This window comes from Ambystoma mexicanum, chromosome 10, assembly GCF_040938575.1.
Source record: "Ambystoma mexicanum isolate Mex_15411 chromosome 10, UKY_AmexF1_1, whole genome shotgun sequence".
Taxonomy (NCBI): Eukaryota; Metazoa; Chordata; class Amphibia; order Caudata; family Ambystomatidae; genus Ambystoma; species Ambystoma mexicanum.
In genome coordinates this window covers 1635797779-1635823642 of record NC_090932.1, presented here as the reverse complement: position 1 = coordinate 1635823642, position 25864 = coordinate 1635797779, and positions in this window count along the sequence as shown.

The window sequence follows — 25864 nt, the reverse complement described above, 5'->3', positions numbered from 1 at the left end:
AGCAGGGCAGGGCCCGGTTTCACTCCCCAGCTCCTGGGGTCCCTGCAGTTTTGCAGGCGTTGTCTAGGGCTACTCTGCTGACATCATTAGCACGAGCAAGATTTATTTTGCGTGTTTATTGTCTGGCGATGCGAGCCTTATCGCAGATTAGGCAATACAGCAGCTCTCATTTTATAGTCTTCAAAACCACAGGGTTTTGTTCTATTTTTTTAACCACAGGGTTCCTGTGTAATGCGGGTGTTCACAGGCAAGCGGCCAGGGCAGTGAAAGCATAAGCAAAGGAACAATGGAAGCATTATTCAGGGTGCAAAGCACACAGCAACATTTGCAAACACACAAGTTGGTCATTGTGGTAGGAGGCTTAGTGAAACACATCACCATGGAAACACAGAGGAAATCACACTTAAAAGATATTTATTGAATTAACCAGTGGCAGACCAAGGCCAATATTGCCTTATAGTCCTAAGGAGGGGTGCCATTATCGTGGGATAATGACCTTCCCTAGATCATGGCCTAAATTGAAGCCGAAAGCCATAAGGGATCATTCATTCTATAAGGCCATTATCATATAGTGTTAATAGCAATATAGATTTTGGAGGTGTGTTTAAGGAGAAGCGTTTGTTTAATCGATAGGCAAATAAAAGAAGGAAACGTGGTAAGAAACGGAATGTTGTTTTATTTTGCAGCATTTAAATAGCAAGTTTAGGCTTCTTTGGTAAGCATTATAACTTTACACTTGGTTTACCAGGAACCATTTTTAAAGTCAGCGTGCATTAAGTAAACTGGAAAAGCAAAGGGTTTCTATGTGGGAAGCAGAAGTCCTTTTATCCATGATTAAGCTTTCACTCTGGGGCATTACAGGGCATTATAGGGTTTGAGTGTCTTTGACTGATTTTTTTGTTTATTGCAGCAGACTGACCGCAATTTATTTGCTCGGGGCCCAATTTAAACACACATTCATTTTTTTGGTTTGTTTGTTTTTTTTGTCCCCCGCCTCGAATTTTAAGGAAGTGGTGGACATGCCAGCACCCCCAAAATTGCAAAATATCAAACATGTGGAACTGGGGACACCCCCACAACCCTTGCTCTCCAGAGTTGGTATTTTGCAATATATGCGACCAAATTGACCAAAGACAAGTCACCCGTGCAAAATTCGATCAAATTGGTCAAGGTCAATTGTTTTAGGTCAAATCGGCTAATACCCATTAAATTGCATGTTGCCTGTGAAGTTGAAGGTGAAGCGAAGAAAAAAAAATCCCCCCAGAGAGGGAGTGTCCTGTTTTGCAGGCAGGAGAGTTGAAAGAAATGGTGCACATGTTTTCCTGACGTGTGTGGTCCGGGCTCTGTTGCATAGTTTCTACGGCCTAGGTGACACAATGTTCTTGTGTTTCCTGCTAAATTGAACATACTTGTGCGGGCAAGCAGTAACCTCTATTTATTTGTTTATTTATGTGTTTGTAGTGCTGTGTGGTTTCCGTGTCTCATCCTGAAGTCAAAATCATTAGAACAATGCATCCTTCCTATTTCAGGAATACATCAAAAGGATGAAGCCTCCATTAATAGAATCTGTGCGAAGATCCAAAATTGGATGGTAGCTAACGGACTGGCCCTGAATAGTGCCAAAATGGAGTGCCTTCCGGTAGGGTCGCCAAACAAACTGGACAAACTAGGCGAGGAATATAAGAACATTAACCTGGACAATTGTGTTATTAATACACTGTCCAAGGTTAAGACGCTGGGCGTATGTCTGGATAGACACTTAAACATGAAGGCACCGGTGAATAGTCTTGTCTCATCAGCCTCCTATTTCCTCAAACTCTTTCGCCATCTTCGCCCATTTATTTCTGAAAAAAACTCAGAAACCTTGGCTAGAGCCATTATTGGCTCAAAATTAGACTATGGCTGTAGTCTCTTGGTGGGCATTCCTCAGTCGGAGATTCATCGCCTTCAGGTCATCCAAAATGGGGCAGTAAGAGTAGTAAAGGGATTGAGAAAAAGAGATCATGTCTCGGAGGCCAGAAGGAGTCTCCACTGGTTACCAGTTGGAGCAAGAATTCAGTTCAGGCTCCTTCTGATAACTCACAAATGCATTGTTGGTCCAATGCCATTGTATCTGAAGGAAGCCATAATCATGAAAGACAAGGGAAGGTCATTGAGATCAGACAACTCGAACATACTCGTGGTTCCTCGACACAAGACAAGGGTCCTTTGAAGTTGCGGCTCCTACAGTTTGGAATGCCCTCCCTACTCACATAAGAACTCTGGCTTCAACAGAGCTTTTATTTAAAAAGCTGAAAACACTGCTCTTCATGTAGACCTGTGTCAGTATTAACCAAGGACTGCTTTAGCTCTTGATGTATATGTAGTTCTGTTTCATGTTTGTTAGTCTGCGCCCATCAGCCTCTGGGTACCAGGTGTGCATTACAAATTTCTTAACATAACAGAATACAATGCCAGTAGTTATTGGCTGCAGTCTGGGCATTTTGATTGACTGAGAGGAGGTCAGTAAGGGATTATAAGTGCTAATATTCCTTCGGTACCTTCTAAGCGTGTCCAGGACACAGTCCCAGGGGAAAATATCCTAATAATTATCTAGAATAGGGCAGTTCAAGAATGGAAAATGTGAAAGGGGAAAATGGGGTCAATATATATATTTGTTGGACCATGGACATACTCAAAAGGGCCCTTACCCTCTCCAGTACCTGTAGATTATCTTAAGTTATCAACCTGTGCAGGGTCACGAAGCAAGATGGCCCTTTATTGCGGCTGCTCTTTAAAAGCATGCCAGAGTCATTAATTGTACAACTGGACTAATCAGGGGATAAAGATTTCCCTAGCCTATTGGCAGATGACAGTCCATATCAATGAGGCGTCACAGACCGGCTGCTTTCGCCTGATTTGTGAACGGAGGATATCACAGGGGCAACGCTGCTGGTCTTGGCAGCAAGACCACGCAAAGGAACAGAGGTTTGAATCCCTGTCCACGCTTAGAAACCCAACTCAGGTATGGGGTTAGGCGCGTTATAAAAAAACAATTAAATAAATACATTTCTGGGTATAGGGTGGTCTGGGGTAAGGGTCAATCAGCAGCGCTGTCAAGAGAGTAAAATAGGCAGTTCTACGTGCAAATGTGGCCCCTGTTTGAGGTCACTCTGAAAAAAGGCCACTTTGTTTTGGCAGTATCGCAAATTAGACGCAAATACAACCATTTTTCCTTTGACCCCTCCCAACTCCACCATGAGGTGCCTCCACCAGGCCACCCCTCTCTGTCGTACCATCCTCCTGTCCCAGCCTTCCATGTCTAACCCACCAGGTCAAGGCTTTCCAGCATCCGCCTCCTCCAGCCCTCAAAAACCCTCAGCAAACACTTACCTGCTTGCCCCGCCAGCACTGCTATCCTCATCCCCCTCTGCCTTCTGTCAGGCATGTGCTGCCCTCCTGCACCCTCTTCCCCATTGGCAGGATTCTATAGCTGGCCTTTCCTGTGAGGCCTCTTTTCTGAGGGAGGTCCAGAAAAAGCAGTCCATAGACCCTCAACTCTATAGATGATGCTAGGAGCACTTACCTTTCCGGTTGGAAAAAAAATGGATGGTGTATGATGGCGTCACCAATTCCAAGGTAAACATTAAGAAAGATATCAAATGAATTAAGTTAGAACTTGTGAGGTGGTCTCAGCTAAATCTTCTCAGGTAGGCCAGAATACACAATAATGCCTTGATTACTTAATGTTTTTCGTATGCTATATTTGTCCTGCATGAACGCTTCTTACAGTGCCTAGAAAACATGGTTCTAGACTTTGCTTGGAGGCCAGTGGCCAAGGCATAATTGTAGACAGAGAACCAAAACTCGTCATTCGGTAAAGGTGTCTTTGACTTCCCGCATCTGACGGCCCACCATCGCGCATGTGTGTGGCAGCAAATGTGCTATTGGAGAAAAAATAGCGTATTACAGATTGTTGGAAGGGTGGACATTGAAGGGAAGTCGTCATCGAAAAAATCCTTAGAATTGGGGTATTTTAGGGAGAATGCGAGATATAGGCCGAGCGCTTTCGGCACACTAAGCTTCACCAGATGGGTCTTCCATATCCAGAGTCAGGAGCTAAAGCTGATTTTTCATCTTGATCCACTGGCACCCGTCTAATAAAGTTAGTTTATCCTTCTGAGGGTGGGTAAGAGGATCCTGGGATAAGAGTTGTTCAAGGCTGGAATTCCGTCCATGAAACATGTCACTGAGCATTGCTAATAATACGGCCTTCCCACATCTAAGCTCTGGAATTATCTCTGCCCGGGGCAGATGACAAGAACGCTCTCCTCCTGGATATGCGACTGGATCTGATAAGCTCTTGGCGCTTCCCTAAAATTCATCATAACATCCTACTGCATCATGGATGGGTATCCATACAGAGAGTCACCAGATCCATCACACCTGCAAGCCCTGTGAAGGCTGGGAGGTGTATTTAACTGTCATTAATGGAGGACTCTCCACTGGGTGAGTGAGCTTTCAACATTGGCTGTGCATCAATCACCACTCTGTTCCTGCTGGCCTGTTTCGTGACGTGGTGATTCTTTGAGCTTGGGAAGTAGGCAACCTTTTTCCTCTAGATGTTTATGAGCAATTGGTCTTTGGACCAGGCTCTTTATATATTCGATGCCTCAGTCTTGGTTTAAAATTTAAGTGTGTACATTTTTACTTATTTCTTTTGTATGCATTGGGTGGGAGACTATTGGAATGTTCCTGAAGATCTAGGCACTGTCTGCTTGGGAAGGTGACATTCTTTATGGTTCTTCGAGAGCATGGTTACTCAATATATGTACCCCAAATGTAGTGCACATCAATGCCTGCGATTCATACCCAGCATAGTCAATTGCAAAGGATCCTGGGAGTTAGAAACATCTGGCAGGCCATATTATTTGTAACCATGTTTAAGCAGCTCTGCATGACTGGAGGTTTTAAGTGATTGTAACTTTTTTGCACTTTATCCTTGATCCCTTCCTATTGACTGCATATTTGGTCACGAAAGAGGCTCACAAAAAGCAAGAACAAACTTTTTGGAGAAAAACAAATGAAATTTCCTTTCGTTATGATTTTTTTTTTAAACGTCCTGTTAATTGTTATAAAAAGGTAATGCAAAACATTAACTTTCTTTTAAGATTCTGTTTGTCAATTTTCTGTATTATTTCATCCGCATTATATGTTCTCTCCACTTATCTTTCAGCATTTTCCCCAATTACGTATTATCAGTGATTGATACTCCACGATACTCCTGTGCAAATATGAAGCTGGAAGAGCAGTTGACTTGGCCAAGTTCCACAGTGGTCTAAACATCAGTGATTTAATATCACTGATCCAATATCCCACAGTGATCCAACATCAGTGATCTAATATCCCCATGTAACCCAACACCAGGGATCTAATATCCCATGATGATCTAATGTCAGTGATCTAATACTAAATATCTGAGATCAAATACCCCCATAGTGATCTAAAATCAGTGATCAGTTATTTCAGTGATCCGAATCAGTTATAAAATATCAAAATGCCTACATCAGTGTTCAAATAAAACTGATCTAATATCCCCAGTTGATATAAAATCAGTAACCTAATAGCCCCCAGTGATTTACTATCCCACAGTAATCAAATATCATTAATCCAATATCTAATATCAGTGATCTATTACACCACAGTTATCCAATACCATTGATCTAATTTCTAATATCGGTGACCTTATATCCCATAGTGTTCTAATATCTGGAATCTACCATCCTAATATCTGTTATCAGTGATCTAATACCAGTGATATAATACAGAATATCAGATTCAATATTGCACAGTGATCTACAATTGGTCATCTAGTATCCCACAGTTATCTACCATCAGTGATCAAACCTCATTTGCCAAGATGATCTAATATCTAACTTCAGTTATCTAAAATCTCCAAAGTGATCTAACGTCAGTCAGCTCATATCCAACAGTGATCAAATATCAGTGATCTCATATTTAATTTCAGTGGTCCAATACCCCCAGTGATCTAATATCAGTAATCTAATATTGGTGATCTAGTATCTAATGTTATTGATCTAATAGCCCACAGTGATCTAATAGTGAACACCAGTGATCTAATGTCCCCTGTGTAACCCAATATCAGGGATCTGATTTCCCACAATGATCAACAATCAATGATCTAATACCACATATATGAGGTATAATACCCTACAGTTACGTAACATTAGCGATCAAATATCAAGTGCCTACATCAGGGATCAAACACAGTGATCTAATATCCCCTGGACGATCTAACATCAGTGATCTATTATCCCACTGGTATCTAATATCAGCTATCTAATACCTAACAGAGATCTAATACCCACATTGATCTAAAATCAGTGATCTTGTATCCCAAAGTGATCAAATATCATTGATCCAATAACTCATACAAGTGATCTAATATACCACACTGATCTAATACCATTGACTTGATTTCTAATGGCAGAGATCATATATCGCACAGTGATCTAATATCTGAACTCTACTACCCTAATACGTATTATCAGTGATTGATATATTTGATCTAATAACCCACAGTGATCTAAACTTGGCGATTTAATATCCTACAATATATGAACATCAGTGATCAAACATCAGTGACCTAATTTCCCACAATAATTGAATATCTAACATCAAATATCTCCAGAGCAATCTAATATCAGTAATTGAATACCCCATGTGATCTAATAATTGTGATATAATATTACTGATCTAATATCTAATGTCAGTGATCGAATAGCCCACAGTGATCTAATATGAGGGATCTACTACCAAATATCAGAGATGTAATATCCCATAGTGATCTAAAATCAGTAATCCAATATCCCGTAGTGATCAAATAACAGTGATCTGATATCTAATATCAGTGACTTAATAGCTGACAGTTAACTAATAAAAGTGATCTAATATCTGTTATCTAATGTCTTATATTAATTATCTAATATTGCATAGTTATCTATTATCTGTGTCCTAATCATAAAACCTACAACTCATGGACAACATTTCACATTAGGTATACATTTTCTCAAATTCAAAGCAGACGATCAAAAAAAGCTTTTAACACCCAAAGTGTCCAATACCCCAAACATTAAGAAATGTGTTCAAATAATGCAGTGTGTGTGTGGCTGCCAACATGGCAGGTGGCAGAATGAAAATACTCTCCCTTCTGGTCCATAGGTGACTTTTTTCATACTTGATCATGGGTGATGCCGGTTGGCTGATACTCTTTGATCCCATGGATCAGTGACCAGTGACTCTTGGGGTTCAGATATCGCATACCTCTCACCTGCCCAATGCCAATGTTTCCAGAAGTTGGGCACGAGAAAGGCACACCACCTGTGAGAACATAAGCAGTTGCGGGAACCAATGGAAGGCTCGTTCAGTGCATGGATCTCCGGAAAACCCCCAGAGAACCCACTGCCTCTGCCACGTTTCTTCCTGAGCATGAGCTGACGTATTGGCGCGTCACTGCAGAGGATATCAAATGTTGTTTTGCGACACTGGTCACTGGTCTACCTGCAAGAGAAGAGCATGCAATGCTTTACGCTTCTGGGAATAGCTGCCCTCTCTCAGAGGTAGTCGAGTGCATCTGAAATCCCAGAGCCCAAGCGCTTGATGATCTGAGTTGGGACCTAAAACTTCCTCACACAGCTTCACCTGGCTGTGTTCAGCTGGAAATCCAAGACAAAGAGATTGGCAAAGGCCCTATGGAAATCTAGGCCGCTATGGGCTTCAAGTGAAGGTGGCTAGTAAACCTGCCCCCTAGAATACTCTCCATGATGCCTTCTGTAAGAATATGGCGTTTGTGAAACCAGTGATTATCAAGAGACATCCCACTTGACGCCAACCCGGTAGTCACTCCAGAGCCTTCATCTTGCCTGCCTAAGTGAGGGACAAGCCCAAGGAAGACCACTCCTCATTGAATGCACTTCGTGTCTTGTGTGCACTTGAGAAAGATAAATATGACTTTTGATCATTTCAATGTGCCGTCTAAACTCGATAACCCACGTGCAATGTTGCATGCACACTCCTGCCTAGGTCCTTACATCTTGCTCTGCGTAATACATTCTTGCTGCTGATTCCGTCACCATCTAGGCCCCTCAAGTGAGGTTAGGGAATCGAGATTGGCCTGTGCTACCAAAATGTTAGCCACACACTATTTCAATCAGACGTGTTCCTCTTGATTCATATGAGGTGCAGTGAGAGCTCAGCTAAAACGTGCTAAGCCTCCAGGGATTCTCACCCTTAAGTCCCCCCCCAAACCCCCACCTAGCATCTCATGGTCGCCCATACCGCATATGTGTTGCGTGACTCGTGCACTAGCTGTGGGGTCGCCAGAGGACCAGCCTTTGTACACAGCGTTGCGTGGGACTGCCTGCATGTGTTGTTGTGTCTGACACAGCCTTATCACCTCCCTCTGTCCCTGGCGCATTGTGTATCCTCTCCTCTGTCGTCTTTAGACGTGTATTCATCCATCATCTTGAAGTTGTCTCGGCAGGAATATCTCCATGGCTCTGAGAAATGAAAAAGTAAATGCTCACAAAGCAATTTGAACTATTTTTGAAGAGAAAGGCGTGTACCAAGAGAGCAGTGTGCAGCCTGGAGCAGAGAATGCACTCTTGCAGCGAGTGTCTCGGGATTGTCAGGTAAGTTCAGCAGGTTAATGGTGACAAGTGGCAGAGACAGACACATAAGGCTTAAGGCGGATATTATTAAAACCTTTACAGGCTCAGGAATATGGCCCAATGCCTTCAAGGAGCAACAACTTAACCCATCTTGGGGACAGTGAACTCACGCGAGAGAGCGATAGCGACAGGGAGACTGAGAGAGAGAAAGACAGGCAGAGAGGGAGAGAGAGAGGGAGAGAGAGAGAGAGAGAGAGAGAGAGAGAGAGGGGAGACAGAGAGAGAGGGAGAAAGAGAGAGTGAAAGAGATAAAGACATGGAGAGAGAGGGGAGGAGAGAAGGGTGAGAGAGAGAAAGACAGAGAGACAGAGAGAGACAAAGAGAGAGGCAGGGAGAGGGGGGAGAGAAAGAGTGAAAAAGAGAGAGAGGAGGGAGAGAGAGAGCGACAGAGAGAGGGGGGAAACAGAGCGAGAGAGAGAGAGGGAGAAAGAGAGGGAGAACGAGAGAGTGAAAGAGATAAAGACAGGGAGAGGGAGGTAGAGAGAGAGAAAGAGAGTCAGGGGGAAGAGGACGGAGATAAGAGGGAGTGGGTGGGGTGGTATTGAGGAATTTGGGAGACAAAGAGGACTGCTGGAGTAGGGGAAGTATGAGGAGACATACAGAGAAGAGCTAGAGGAGGGTGTAAAACAGTGCGAAGGAGAGGATGGAAAGACGAGGGTGGGAAAGTGAGAGAGAGAGAGAGAGAGAAAAGAGAGAGAGAGAGAGAGAAAAGAGAGAGAGAGAGAGAGAGAGAGAGAGAGAGAGAGAGAGAGAGAGAGAGAGAGAGAAAAGAGCCCAGGGTGAAGAGGTAGAAATGAAGACAGCGGAGAGCAGGTTTGCAAAGTAGCACATTCTGGCCTAGAGTAGCTGCTCACAGAATCGCAAGAGAAGAGAAGGTGGTCGCTGGTGGTCCCTGAGCACTGATAGATGCACAGCTGGCATCAACACCCAGCGGAGTACACCAGCCAAACCATGGTGCAACCCAGCATGATGGCCAATGTGTGGGTAAGGACCGAGTTTAACCAGATAGGGGGAAGGGGACAAGTAACACCTGTGAAGGGGAGTGTAAGGGGACATGTAACGCCTGGTTAAACGGGCATGCAGATGCCATTCCTGCTTATGTAGGGTAAGAACACAGCTGGCAGGATATTCGGAGTGGGTGGAATCTTGGCACGTTAGCTATGCCCCCACAACAGTCTATGTGGGGGTTCACAGACGTAAGAAAGCCAAACCCCTCATCAAAGTAGCCTTAACTCACGTATGGTGGTGTGGGATGAGCTCAAGGCTTCACCTCAGGTAGAAGGTGTGCATATTTTGATACGCACAATTGAAGTGCACTCTGTGTGAGTAGGCGAGCCCAGACGTGGGCCACTTGCTCTCACTGCCAAGAGAGGGAGTTACCTCTCACTCCAAATACCCAATGAGGCAGAAGCATGGGTCTGAGGTTGATGTTGGCATTTTTGCTCAGAGGATATTTCCCAGACATTTTAGGTAGATCTGCCTCTGTGGGCGGGGGTTCAGACTGAAAAACAAATTGGTGTTCTTGTATGCTATGGCACAGTGCACTAAAACATGATAGAGGCTGTCTAGGGTGTGTCATAGATGCCACTCTGAAGGTCGATCGCGGTAAGGCTTAGAGTTAATCACAACTTCTGGCTTTGCTCAGGGCAAGCCTGCAGACCATCGTTTTTCAGCCTGCCATGGCATTATAGTAGAGGAAAGACCATATAGAAATCAGGTCTGGTCCCACCCCTCAAGGAGTGGATTGGTCAAACCTTGTCAGGTCACACCCCTTCTGCATGATGTCAGAAACAATCCCAGACATGTTTTGTTCTCATTGGGTTTCGTCAGTGAGGTATAACCTGGGTCTGGAGGCACAGCAGGCTCAGGACCCAAGTCTGGGCAGAGGGTGAGAAGCGAAAAATCTGCTACTGTGTAATGATTGCTGCAGAGTGGCGAAGAATAATTCTAAAATGGCTGCCTTGGGATTCAATGTGTAATCTCTTTGGGAATAAAGTACCTTTTTGCAGGTATGCAGGTAGTCTGTCATTCACCAGGTGCAGCTGATTGTTATTTCATTTTTTAAATAGCATTTTTTTTAATTTTTTATTCTTGATTCAATTGTAGTTAAAAACAATGTTTACAATACCAATTATGCACGATGCCAGTCCTGTAAGCTTTCTGGTTGGTGCACGCTTTAAACCTGCTTACCAGTCAATACGTGTGATCTCTAGCCGCTTTGTCCACTAGATTTTACGACGGAGTGACCACCACCGAAATCGCCAGATATTGGCTTTGTGGCTGCTTGGTTACTGTGTGTGATTTCCTGCTTTGCCAGCAAGGCCACAGAGAGTCTGTTTGAGCAAAGCCTCCCTCCCTGTCTCCCTCTCTCTTACTTCTGGTCTGTTAGGTCAAAAACCTTTGCTCTGGGCTTCAGGTGGCATCCTCGAGTGGCAGACAGGTGCCTGAATTCTGATACAACCACAAGCAGACTCGTGGCTTAAACATTCTCACAGCTATTAAACATAATATAATGTTTTTTATATGTAGGTATTATTTTAATATTACCACCAAATGTAATGCTATTCAAAGCATCGTCATCATGAGGATGAAAGGATGAAACAGCCCTGCCAGGATTCATACCTGTGTTGGGGTGGCTAGGAAAGGTCCCAGCGATGAAGAGGGGTTCATGTTGAGCGTGCCATATTTGTGACTGGGTGTGCGGCAAAGTTGACGTGATCATGCACTTTTATATATGTATCCAGTGTAGTTAAATAGAAATGGGATACGTTACTTTAGTAAACTGAAGTGCACTGTTATTGTGTCCAGCTACCTCCCAATTTCTAATAAAAGCACAAAATACTTAAATGATCAAATTTCAAAAGTAGGAGGGTGCTGGCATGGTTGAGATCAATGACCTAAGCCCTAGGCCATATATGACAAAGTTGCACCAATGCAACTCAACTCAATGCGCTCCTCAACTCCCAAATGCAATCGAAAAATAACCTATAATGAATGAGTTAGTTAAGGTAACAATATTATTTCAATTCCCTTTTTGTAAAAAAAAACACAACAAGGGAAGTCATGTTCACAAATCAAACAGTTGTTTGATGATCTTCAAAACAAAAATGCTGACAAGTGTTTCGATTTATAACAAGTCTTCATCAGGGCTTAAAGTTCAATCTACCAATATCGCAAATGAAATCCATATTCACAATAAGAAAGTGGGCATAACCCACAATATACAACCTTACCAGAGGCAACATTTGTCGGACAAATAATTGAAAAATATACAATAGAACACAGACAATAAGCAAAACCAGAACCACATAAATGAACCAACAGTCATTGTACAAAAAGTCATCACATAAGGACAAACCAACATACCAAAAGAAGGGGGACAACAAATAGAAGAGAGAAATCAGAACAGATAATGAATGCATACACTTGGTTTGTTTTGCTGTCAGACATAGATATACAGTAATGTATGATACCTCCAGTGTTACTACATGCTTTCATAGTTGTGTCAACCATGCTCAACGACTTCCAACAGTCAAATACATTATCATGGATGCAGGAAAACATGTACATATATCTATGTCTGACAGCATAACAAACCAGGTGTGTGGATTCATTATCAGTGGTCTATCCCTCCCGGCATCCTGTCTCACTCCTTTCTTCATTTTCCATCAAAATAGTTTCAGCTTATAGACAACACTTACAGCACAATCTAGTAGCCAAAACTAAACAATGTGTACAGTCAAAGGTGACGAAATACTGAGGTATACCAAGACAGATGGGTTTTTGATCGTGTACACACAAATACATATAACCTCCTTATTGTGGTGGAAAGAGGTTGTACACACAATACATGCAAACTGGTTAGATTGGGCTGCACATGTCATTTCTGCATATGGACGAAGAGCTGCACACACGTAACATCTATTAGAAGGAGGTGTACATGGAACACATAGCCAGAATGGGGTACACATTTCATTTCTGCATGGGGAGGAAGGGTGGAGTATATAACATCCGTTAGGAGGGGCATACATGATGTCTTGTTTGATTGGGTATACGTGTGATTCCTGCATTGGAAGGAAGGGCTGCATATATAACATCTATTAGGAGGGGGTAAACATGTAACACCTGGTTAGGGGCTTTACATGTAATTTAAGGATAGGGAGGAAGGGTTGAAAGTACAACATTTATTAGGAGGAGGTGTACATGGAATGCCTTGTTAGATTGGGATATTCATGTCGTTTCTACATAGGGAGAATGGGCTGCATATAAAGAATCTATTAGGAGGGGTTATACATGACCCCTCGTTAGATTGCGGTATATGTGTGATTTCTGCATAGGGAAGAAGGGATGCACATATAACATCTATTAGGAGAGGGTACATTGGAGCACGCGGTTAGATTGAGGTACACATGTCATTACTGCATAGGGAGGAAGGGCTGCATATATAACTTCTATTAGGAGGGGGTATACATGGAACACCTGGTTATGGGTATACATGTGATTTCTGCGTAGGGAGGAAGAGCTACAGATATAACATCTATTAGGAGGAGGTGTACATGGAATACCTGGTAAGATTGGGGTATACATGCCATTTCTGCATAGCGAGAAAGGGCTGCATATATAACATCGATTAGGAGGGGGTATACATGACCCCTTGTTAGAGTGGGTATACGTTTGATTTCTGCGTAGGGAGGAAGGGCTGCATATATAACATCTATTTGGAGGGGGACATACATGGAACACCCAGTTAGATTGGGGTACACATGTCATTTCTGCATAGGGAGGAAGGGATGCATATATAACATGTATTAGAAGAAGGTGTATTGAAACATCCGGTTAGACTGGGGTACAAATGCAATTTCTACATAGGGAGGAAGTGTTGCATATATAACATCTATTAGGAGGGGTATACAAGAAACAGCCAGCTAGAGTGGGTTATATGTGTGATTTCTGTATAGGGAGAAAGGGCTGCATACATAACTTCTATTAAGAGGGGGTATGCATGGAACACCCGGTTAGATTGGGGTACATATGTCATTTCTGAATAGGGAGGAAGGGCTGTGTATATAACATCTATTAGCAGAGGATATATTGGAAAACATGGTTAGATTCAGACATAAATGTCATTTCTGCATAGGGAGGAAGGGCTGTATATGTAACATCTATTAGGGGGGTGTATATATGGAAAACCTGGTTATACTTGGGTAAACATGTTATTTCTGCATAAGGAGGAAGGGCTGCATATAGAACATCTATTAGGAGGGGGTATACATGGTACACCCGGTTAGATTGTGGTACACAAGGGATTTCTGCATAGGGAGCAAAGGCTGCATACATAACATCTCATAGGAGGGGTAAACATGGAACACCCGGTTAGATTATGATTAGGAAAATGTTGCTCTACGTATAAGGGTGGACCAGTTGTCTTGAGTATCGGTAACAAAACATTGGAGGTATTGTTCCAGGGTTTGGTTAACCCTTTCTGTCTGTTAATTAGTTAGAGGGTTATAGCCATAAAACAAGCAGCGTTAAATACGTATTGTCTTGAATAGTGCAGACCAGAATTTGGATGTAAATTGAGGAACCCGGTCCGTAATAATATTTTCAGGCAGGCGATGTAGATGAAATATTTCTTGCAGAAAGATTTCAGACATTTGTGGTGTGGAAGCCAATTTTTCGAGGGAGTAAAATGACCCATTTTGGTGAATGTGTCCACCGTGATCATGATGGCTGTTTTTCCATTTGATGGGGGAGGATCAACGATGAAATCAGTACAGATAATCTGCCATGGCCTGGAGGCTACTGTTGGCTGTAGATGTTTACCAGCTGGACATTGTCTTGGATTCTTCATCTGTGCACAAAGACTACAGGTTTGTAAATATTATACTGTATCTTAACACTTGGCCACCAGAATTGTCACGTCACGGAATGCTTCATTAGTGGTTTTGATTCCTCTTTTTCCACCTATTGGAGTATCATGAAATAAAGCAAACAATTTGGTCCTGATTGAAGCCATCGAATGTAGATTTGTACTGCCCTCAGTAGGAGACCGTCTTTATATTTCATGGAGCATTTCTTGCAAAATTCTTGTGTTGGAGGTTTTGAATGAAGTGTAGAGTGAACCATCTTCGGTTCCGGAAGCACCTCAAAACCTTCCTCTTTGCTTCTGCTTTCTCTCTCCCTCTCCCCTGCTAAATTCTTCATTGAAACTGCACTGAACCTGCACCTGGGCCACTCTCACCGACCTCGGTCCTTGGCCCAGCCACTCTACACTTGCACTGCCTCCCTGGCAACCCCTGCACTGTGGGACTGTCTCTGCATCCCTACAGCCCCCCCCCCTCCCAGCACTTGTCTGCACTTACCTTGCACTTGCTACCAGCTGGCCCTATTTATTTATTTATTTTTTATTCTACTTACCCTGTTCAGCACTTCCCCCTCTCCCCTTGCACTTTTTCCCTTCCCCCTACCCCTGCACTTGCGCGATCTGAATGACACCTGGCCTAGTAGGATCGTTGTCTGTCTTTCCCCCTTGTTCCCCCCTCCCTGCCTCGTCGCGCCTTGAAACACTTGGGTATAGGCGCGTTACAAATGCCTTATCATATCATATCATATCAGACTTTGAAGAGTTGAATCAATGGTATAGATAAAGGTAGCATGTGGTAGTAATTTTTCATGAGGATATTGCTAGACATTGTTTTCTTGACTCCATCGGGATAGGGTATCAGCGATGAAATTCTTTGATCCAAGAAGGTATGTTAAGGTAAAACGATACTGAGAAAAATAATGAGCCCAAAGGGCTTATCTGGAGTTCCTACAATCAGTTCTGATTTCTATGGTTTCTGGTGCTCCTAGTAACAAATTATGCCATTCTTTACATGCCAATTTCATGGCCAGAAGCTCTTTTCCTAAGACAGAATAATTCTGTTCTGATTCAGTTTGTGTTTTTGGATAATATGATACTGGATGTTCTTCACTGTCTCTTTGTAGTTGTTTAATGATGGCCCCTATAGCTCTGTCTGAGTCATTGGTTTCAAGGACCAAACTCCAACCAAATGCCACCTAAGGTTATCCAAGCCCCACCTGCTCTAACTAGGAACAGCCGTCTAATCACCTTAGAAAGCAAGCTCCCGCTACTTCAACCCATCATCCACCAACAACAGCCTCCTGATTCCAACCCGTTCTCAATGGTGGAACGATATAATCATAATTTACTAGCGGCTCTTGACAAACTAGCCCCATTCAAACTAAGGAAAGTTAAACCCCTAGCACACCTTAATAAGTGGTTCACCCCTGAATTAAGAATTCTTCGCAAAGCCAAAAGAGACGCTGAGGCGTCCTGGAAAAAAAAACATCTAGTCAAAATAAGCACAACTTTATCACTGCCTCATCTTTGTACAAATCAGCCATCCAAGAGACAAAAAGGACAAACTATAACATTAGAATCTCCAACGCCAAATCTAGTACCAAGGAGCTCTTCAACATTCGCAAAGAATTAGAATCTCCCATAACCCCTCCGGACTCCTGCAAGAAAGATGTCCTCTGGTGTTTCATCATCCAAAATGGCCTGCTCAATAAAATCTCACTACTCCAATCCGAAATTGAAGCTAAAAACATCAGCCGATCAACCACAGCCAAAGCTTATAACACCAATTAACCTATTCTGAGCTCCCAAAATGTCACATCCTCTGCTCAAATCAAACCCTTTGAATTCTCTCCAGTCATCACATTAGAGGTTGAGTCCATTTTTCAGAAGCCTCAAGCAATCCAAGTGCCAAGGCGACATTTGCCCAGCGCCCATATCAAAGAAGGAGTAAAAGAATATGCCCCCTTTATCCCTTGCTTTATAAATGCATCCTTTGCCTCTTGCACCGTGCCCAAAAATCTCAAAGACACCTGTGCCATGCCCCTCATCAAGAAACCCAATCTAGACCCTAACATCCCGACCAATTTCAGGCCCATCACCACTGTGCCGTTTCTCCTAAATATCTTAGACAAGGCCGCATATATCCAGATCCAAAAGCACCTTTAGACCAATAATCTCCTAGGCCTCAAACAATCTGGGTTCAGACCAAGACATGGGACTGAAACAGCCCTCCTGGATCTGAAAATCCAAATGAATGAGGCTAGGGACAACAGAAAGCTTGCTCTACTCCTACTATTGGACCTATCTGCAGCGTTCGACTTGGTCGACCAAACTATCCTAACCAACCATCTCACCACAGCCGCCTCCTTTTCTGATAAAGTGGCAGCGTCAGTCAATTCCTTACTGGTGGATAGATCTATGAGAGTCTTCTCCCCCATTGCGTCAGCCACCCCTTCCCCTGTCACATGTGGAGTCGCCCAGCGTTCCTGTGTATCCCCCACCCGCTACAGTATTTTCACCAGGCTCCTATTTGGCCACCTAGATGAATTAAGCATATCATACACAAATTACACGGATGATACGCAAATACTCATCACGCTGTGAGGCAACTACCAATCAGATGCCACCTTCCTAAATGAAATCTACAGCAAAATACGAGCTTGGATGGCCAACCACTGCCTTTGTCTTAACAACAACAAAACTGAGCTTCCTCTCATCGAAACCAAGTTAAGACTCAATAAGTTAGGCCCTAAATACACCTCCTTCAATATTGACGGCAACCATATCAAGGTTGACAAGGAAGTGAAAACCTTAGGTTTTTTATCTTGACTCCGCAGTAACGCTCCAAAGACAAATTAATGCCACCGCCACCTCAACAGACTACACATCAAAACTCATAAATGCCTGCAAGCCCTTCCTGACCTCTGACTGCTGCATCACCCTCGCAAAAACCTCCAGAAGCTACAAATCCTGCAAAATAACGCTCTTAGGTCTGCTCTCAATATCCCCCGCTCTAGCCACATTTCTCAAACCCGATGAAATAATAACTGGCTCCCTATCCAAGACAGGATTACCTTCAGAACACTCATGATCACACATAAGTGCCTCAACAACTCAGCCCTGAAATACTTGATGAACAAATTCTCCAGAAATGTTCCCTCCAGACCTACGAGATCTAACTATGCCCACTGCCTCAACATCCCGAAATTTAATGTCACCAAAGCAGGGGGTTCTAGCTTCCCGGTACTTTCAGAAAGACCTGGAAGAAGCTACCCCCAATGTTAAGGTCTGAACCTTTGTTCCTCCCCTTCCGGAACAAAGTGAAATCCTGGCTATTCCTGCAGTTGAATTAGACTCATGACACTCAACTTCAACCATCACTCGGCACCCTCTTCGACCATGCCCATAATCTAGGTACGCCTCTCCCATAGGTCTACGTGACCTATCACATCCTGCTACCTAATCTATGACTTAAACCTGCTATTTGTGTGTACTCGCAGCGTTTTGGAGTAGAGCGCAATATAAACTTAATAAATACAATACAATACTTGTATATTTCTGTACATTCTCTGTGTATTTACATTGTATTTTCATTTTATATCTGTGTACTATGTATATTATTGTAATCCTTGTACCTAAGTAAAGCGCCCAGATACCCCTGGGTTCGGTGCGCTATATAAGCAAATAAAACAAACAAACAAACAAGAATGAAGGGTAATGTAGTGTCTGGTTGAATCAGAATATGTGCAGTGATGAAACATTCTTTCAATGTTGAAAAGGCATTAACCACCTTGGAATCCCACAGAAAAAGATGTCCTTTCTGATGGAGTTCCATCAGTGGTAATACCTTGGTAGAAAAAGCTCGAAATAAATTGACTTTAAAAATTAGCTAGACCGAAGAACTGTTGAACTTCTTTATGTTTCTGGGTAGTTTCCAATCCAAAACAGCTTGTATTTTTCTATGGTCCATAGCAATTCATAATGGAGACAAAACGTAGCCTAAATAGTGACTTGAGGAAGCTCCAAAGATACATTTTTCAGGCTTGGTCTTTAAGATGTTACACTGCAGGTGACAAAGGACTTCTTTCACATCTTGGTGATGTTCATCACGATTGGTGGAATAAATCAAAATAGCATCGAGATACGCAATAACATTATGATGTAAAAGGTCTGAGAATAGGTGACCCATAAATCTCTGAAATACTGAGGAGGTGTTGGAAAGGCCAAAAGGCATTACACGGTATTCATAATGTCCAAATGGTGTTCTGAATGCCGTTTTCCATTTGTCACTTTTTTTGATCCTGACTAACTGATATGCTCCTCTTAAGTCAAGTTTTGTGAATACAGTAGCCCACCTGACGTCTTCCAGAATACCTTGAATAAGGGGTAATGTATATTTATCCTTATGAGTTATTTGGTTTAGACCTCTGTAATCAATACAGGGACGTAGCTCTGCTGTGTCCCGTTTAGAGACAAAAAACAGCAAGGCACTTCAAGGCGAGGTGGATTCCCTTATCAGACCGTTTTCCAGATTTTCTTTTAAGTAGCCGTCAGAGCTGTTTTTCTGAAGTAGATAGAATGTAGATCCTACTAAAAGGGGGATTATATTTGGTAGGAGGTCTATCCTACAATCCTCTGACCAATGAGGTTGACATTTCTTACTCTCTTCCTTGCGAAAAACCTCGTGTGCACCCCTTCCTCCCTATGGGCGGGGTATACCTGACCCCTTGTTATATTGTGGTATACGTGCCATTTCTGCATAGGGAGGAAGGGCTGAGTATATAACATCTTCTAGAAGACGGTATGCATGGAACACCCGGTTAGATTGGAATATACCTGTCATTTCTGCAAATGGAGGAAGGCCTGCATATTGAACATCTATTAGAAGGGAGTATATATGAAATACCTGGTTCGATTTGGGTATATATGCCATTTCTGCATAGGGGAAGGGCTGAATATATAACATTTATTAGGAGGGGGTATACATGGAACACTCAATTACATTGGGTATACGTGCGATTTCTAAATAGAGAGGAAGGGCTGTGTGTATATCATCTATTAGGAGGAGGTAAACATGATGCCTTGTCAGATTGGGTATACGTGTGATTTCTGCATAGGGAGGATAGGCTGAGTATATAACATCTATTAGGAGGTGATATACATGGAAAAGCCAATTACATTTGGGTAAACATGTTATTTCTGCATAGGGAGGAAGGGCTGAATAAATAACATCTATTAGGACCCCGTTATATTGGGGTATACATGTAATTTCTGCATATATAAGATCTATTAGAAGGGGATATACATGGAACACCAAGTTAGATTGGGGTATACATGTAATTTCTGCATAGGGAGGATGGGCTGTGTATATAACATACATTAGAAGAGGATATACGTGAAACACCCATTTAGATTGAGGTATACATGTAATTTCTGCATAGGGAGGAAGGGCTGTGTATAACATCTATTAGGTGTGGGTATACATGGAACACCCAGTTAGATTGGGGTGTACATCTGATGTCTGCACAGGGAGGAAGGTCTGCATATATAACATCTATTGGGAGGTTTTATACGTTGAACACCCAGTTAGATTGGCGTACACATTTCATTTCTGCATAGGGAGGAAGGTCTGCGTATATAAGGCCAGGAGGAAAGGCCGTCATCCCTCTCTGCAGCCCCCCTGCAGGGGACATCTGTAATTCTGCAGCTACACTTGCTGCAACACTGTTGGTGAGACCCGATGCCCCGCCGTTGAAGGAATCAGCTGTTGGATTCCCCATTACGAGCCACGAGGTCCGTAATATACAGAAGATGGCCGCCATTCCCGTGACCATGGCAACCACCACAACGAAACGACCTGCATGGTCGGATTGGCCCCCACACCTCGCCACAACATCCTCTCCTGCTTTAAAGGGAGAGGAGGCTCACCACGAGGTAAAGCCGCGAAGGGAAGGCCAGGAGGAAAGGCGGTCATCCGCCTATGCAGCTCTCCGCTGCTCGATTGCGCTCGAGGGTGCGGGATGCATGCCGGGAGGTAAGGGACTACTATTATGCCCCCGCATGTGCGCTAGTGTACACCTCTCAAGCCACCCGAGCCACAGACAGGCCACCCTCAACTCCCGCCCGCCCGCTCCCTCCACTAGAACTATCCGCTTACGATCGCGCACTCTCCTCTCACCGCTGGCCAGTTACGAGCCCTGCATCAGCGTGCACAACCGTGGAGTTGGAACCAGGCGTCCCCCAAAGGTGATCCATCCCTGAAAAGCATATTGCGGCTCACCTGACGTCAAAGGCGCCCACCCCACATGCAAAACCCCACTGCCTATAACTATCTCCATTCCCCCAATGCAATTTTGTTTGTGGGGACTTAAAGACAACACAGCCTCAATGCCTCTGTCGTCCATGTCTACTACCCACACTGCCTGCTACGCCTGGCACAAGACTCACAACAAAGAAGCAATGCATGCTGCACAGACCCCAGGTGCACATGCCAAATGTTTATCCAACCCTAATGCCTGTACTGCTGCACTGCTTGTGCCTCGTGATATGTGCATGCCCAAACATGTTGACTGTACTGCTGCACTGCCTGTGCCTCCTGATATGTCTATGCCCAAACATGCTGATATGTGTATGCCCAAACTTGTTGACTGTACTGCTGCACTGCCTGTGCCTCCTGATATGTGTATGCTCAAACATGCTGATATGTGTATGGCCAAACATGCTGATATGTGTATGGCCAAACATGCTGATATGTGTATGCCCAAACGTGTTGACTGTACTGCTGCACTAGCCAAAACGATTGCTCTACACAATAACTCTGTGCCACCACCTGTTACTCCTCAGCCATCACCACACACCACCTCACAGCATTCTGACCCTACCCTTAGGTGCGCACTGGTCAATGCACCATCCATGCATGCGCATGCCCTTGACATTCACGACCTTATCATCAAAGATAACCTTGACATTCTAGTAGTCACTGAGATGTGGCTCAATGAAATTTCAAGCCCTGCTCTTTTGCTAGCGATCCCTGCAGATTTCACTATCTTTAGGAAAGACCGTGCCAACCAGAGAGGTGGGGGTGTCGCCCTCATAGCTAGGGAAACCCTCAGCATCAGGGAAGCTCCAGGACAACTTGGGCACAACTGTGACTACCTCCCACTCAATATCCACCTGTCCCACAATTGCACCATTACCATGCATATTGTGTATCAACCCCCCCCCCCGTCCTCATACTGACTTACAAGACTCTCTCATCCTCTCCCTGTCGGATAATATCAAAAAGACCTCCCAAATCATTCTCCTGGGCGATCTAAACCTAGGACTGAACGACCCCAGGGATCACCATGCCAAAGCCCTCAACAAAGCTCTAAACACTTTAGGGTTTGCACCAACCATCTCTGAACCTACCCACATCAAAGGGCACACTCTGGATTGGATTAACCAGCATACCTGTTCCATTCTAATCACCGTCAACACCCCTATACCTTGGTCTGACCACCACTATATCCAATTCAATCTCGCCTTGAAAAAAAGGCAATTGCTCCCCACCAGCAGCATTCGCCAGGAGCTCTCGCAAACTTACCGCGGAAAATCTGGCACCATTTCTAATGGTGCCCGCGCTTCAGGCACCTTCCTCTAATAAGCCAGATACTCTAGCCAGCACGTTTAAACACATCGGCCCTCATTCCGAGTTTGAAGGTAGTCATGGCGCTATTAGCGCCATGGCTGCCTCCAAAATTAGTCCGACTCCGGTCTGGTGAAGGGAGTAATTACCGATCCAGTCCGCGGTCGGCGGGACCGGTAATTCCCCATTCACCAGAGCCATTCCCCATTCCCATTTGAGCCCCCATAGGGCTCAATGGGAAGGGGGAAGGCGGCATTAACGTTACTGCAAATTGCGGTACCGTTATTGACCCCGGTATCCCTTTGTGGGTCTCGTCCATAACGCCTGGTAAAACCAGGCGTTAAGGGAAGACCCGCAAAGGGATCTCGAAATAGGGCGCAAAGGGATTACCGGCACCAGTGTCATTACCGGTGCCCGGTATCCCTTTGCGCCCAGGTCGTAATGACCCCCATCATCACCAAAGCAGTCAAAGCCATCGACCCTCTCGCCTTAAAGAAAGCCAAAAAAATCAAACATTCTTATACTTGGTTCTCAAATGAGCTGCTTAAACAACGCTCAGGGTAAAGGACCGCCCTCTCCACATGGAAAGCCAATCCCTCAGAATCGAACAGGGAGGCCTTCAAGGTCATCTCCAAGTCATACAAAAATAATGTCATCAAAGCCATGTCAAGGATAAATGACACCAAATCAATCTCCAAAGAAATGTTCTCCATCTTCAGAGAACTGGAAAAACCATCCACTCCTCCACCCACACTCCTCAAGGATGGAAGTTGGTGTAACAGCATCCAGTCTGCCATGTTAGGCAAGTTCAACACCCTGAAGATCATAATCACTGGCCATGAAAAAGCTCTTAAACTAGTAATAGCCAGCCAGCACAACCTAGTGCCTACTACCCCTGAACCTAAACCCTCTCCCCCATTTGACTTCCAAGATAACACAGAATCGGAGGTCATCACCCTGCTCAACTCCATCAAACCCTCTTATTGCAAGGGAGATGCCTGCCCAGCCCAACTCATCAAAGACTCTGCTCCCAACCTGGCACCTTTCCTCACAGCCTTCATTAACTCATCCTTCCGGTCAGGTCTTGTTCCCAAAGATCTCAAAGAAGCCTGGGTACGCCCACTCTTTAAAAAAGCCATCACTTGACCCTACCATCCCTGGAACTATAGACCCATCAGAACAGTCCCATTCCAGCAGAAAAATCAGGACAAAGCAGCCTACATGCAAGTACAAACATACTTGGAAGAGAACCGTCTCCTAGGCCTGCGGCAATCTGGCTTCCACCCACGACATGGCACTGAAACGGCTCTCCTTGACCTAAAGAACCAAATGGATGACCTTAGAGACATAGGCAAACTGGCACTGCTCCTGCTTCTTGATTTATCTGCTGCATTCGACTTGGTCAATCACAACACCCTCTGCTGCCATCTCGCATCTGCTGCCAACTTCTCCCCCAGAGACTGTCAATGGATTACCTCCTTTCTCCAAGAAAGGGCTATGAAAGTCTTCTCTGACTCAGCCTCTGCCACCCCCAGCCTCATCAAATGTGGAGTCCCACAAGGGTCATGTATAGCGCCAACACTATATAACCTCTTTACTAGACCTCTGTTTAGCATCCTGGACTCCATGGGCATCTCATACACCAATTATGCGGATGACACACCGGTGCTAATCCCACTCACGGGTGACTACAAGACAGACATGTCTAATCTCACTACCATCTACTCAACCATCCAATCCTGGATGGCGGACAACTGGCTATGCCTCAATAACGAAAATACAGAAATCCTACTTATCAGCTCACCCACCACCTTGGGTAACCTCGGTCAGGACTACTCCTCATTCACCATTGACAAACACACCTATTAAGGTATTTAACAACGTCAAAACACTTGGCGTCTACCTAGACTCGGACCTTACCATGGACAGACAAGTGAATTCTATTGCCACCTCATCAGCCTATTGCGCCAAAATTATTAACACAGCCAGACCCTCCTATCACGACAGAATTGCCTTACTATTGCCAGGGCCATAATTGGCTCCAGACTCGACTACTGCAATGGCCTCCCATCTGGGACCTCCTGCTCACGACAGAATTGCCTTACTATTGCCAGGGCCATAATTGGCTCCAGACTCGACTACTGCAATGGCCTCCCATCTGGGACCTCCTGCAAAAACTTGGCCAAACTACAACTGGCTCAAAACAATGCCCTTTGGGCAGCCACTGGGACCTCAAGGAAAGAGCACATCTCTGAAATTAGGAGGCAGGTCCATTGGCTGCCTGTCAAACAGAGAATCATCTTCAAAACACTTTCCCTGGCACGCAAAAGCCTTCATGATCTTGCTCCCCCATATCTTGTCCAGAGAATTGTCAAGCACACCGCCACAAGACCTCTTAGGGAGGGGTACTCCAACCTGATCCTCGTGCCCAAGACAAAAAAGGCCTGCACAGGGGGATCAAGCTTTCCCACGAGAGCCGTCATACAATGGAATGCCCTTCCACCCCATCTAAGAATGATTGAGTCTCACCAAGCCTTGCGCAAAGCAATCAAAACCAAACTCTTCATATGAATACCAACTGAATGTTATCTTATGTCCGCCTGAATCCGTGTATGTATGATTGACCTATGTACCTGCAACTAAGAGACCTCACGGTCACATGCAACCATCCTAAAGCAAAATGTTTGCTACACTTTCATGTGACAGCGCCACGGTGCCTTTGGGCTGCATGTGCGCTATACAAATGCAAATAAATAAATATAACATGTATTAGAAGAGGGCATATTGGAAAACGTGGTTAGATTAGTCTATACATATCATTTCTGCATGGGGAGGAGGGGCTATATATATAACATCTAGTAGGACGGTGTATACATGGAACAGGCAGGTAGCCTGCGGTATACGTGTCATTTTCTGCATAGGGAGGACGGGCTACACACATAACATTGATTAGGAGGGGGTAAACATGGAATGGAATATCTGCTTAGTGGGTATACATGTTATTTCTACATAGGGGGGAAGAGCTGCACATACACCATCTATTAGGAGGAGATGTACATGAATACCTGGTTAGGTTTCTGCATAGGGAGGAAGGGCTTCACATATTACATCTATTAGGAGGAGGTATACATGATGCCTTGTCCGATTGGGTATACGTGTAATATCTGCTTATGGAGGAAGGGCTGCATATATAACATCTTTTAGGAGGGGTATACATGGAACAGCTTGTTAGATTGGGCTATACTTGTCATTTTTGCATATGGGCAAGGGGCTGCGTATATAACGTCTATTATGAGGGGGTATACACAGAACACCTGGTTGGGGGTGTATTCATGTAATTTCTGCATAGGGAGGAAGGGCTGCATGTATAACATCTATTAGGAGGGGGTATACATGAACCCCCGTTAGACTGGGGTTTATGTTTGATTTCAGCATAGGGAGAAAGGGCTGCATATATAACTATATAACTTCTATTAAGAGGGAACATACATTAAACACCCGGTTAGAATGCGTTACACATGTCATTTCTGCATATGGAGGAAGGGCTGCATATACCACATCTATTAAGGAGGGGTGTTAGGAACCTGAGGGCCTCCTCACTTCCTTTTCCCTGACATCCTCTGCTCAGGTTGCCAGGGAATGGCC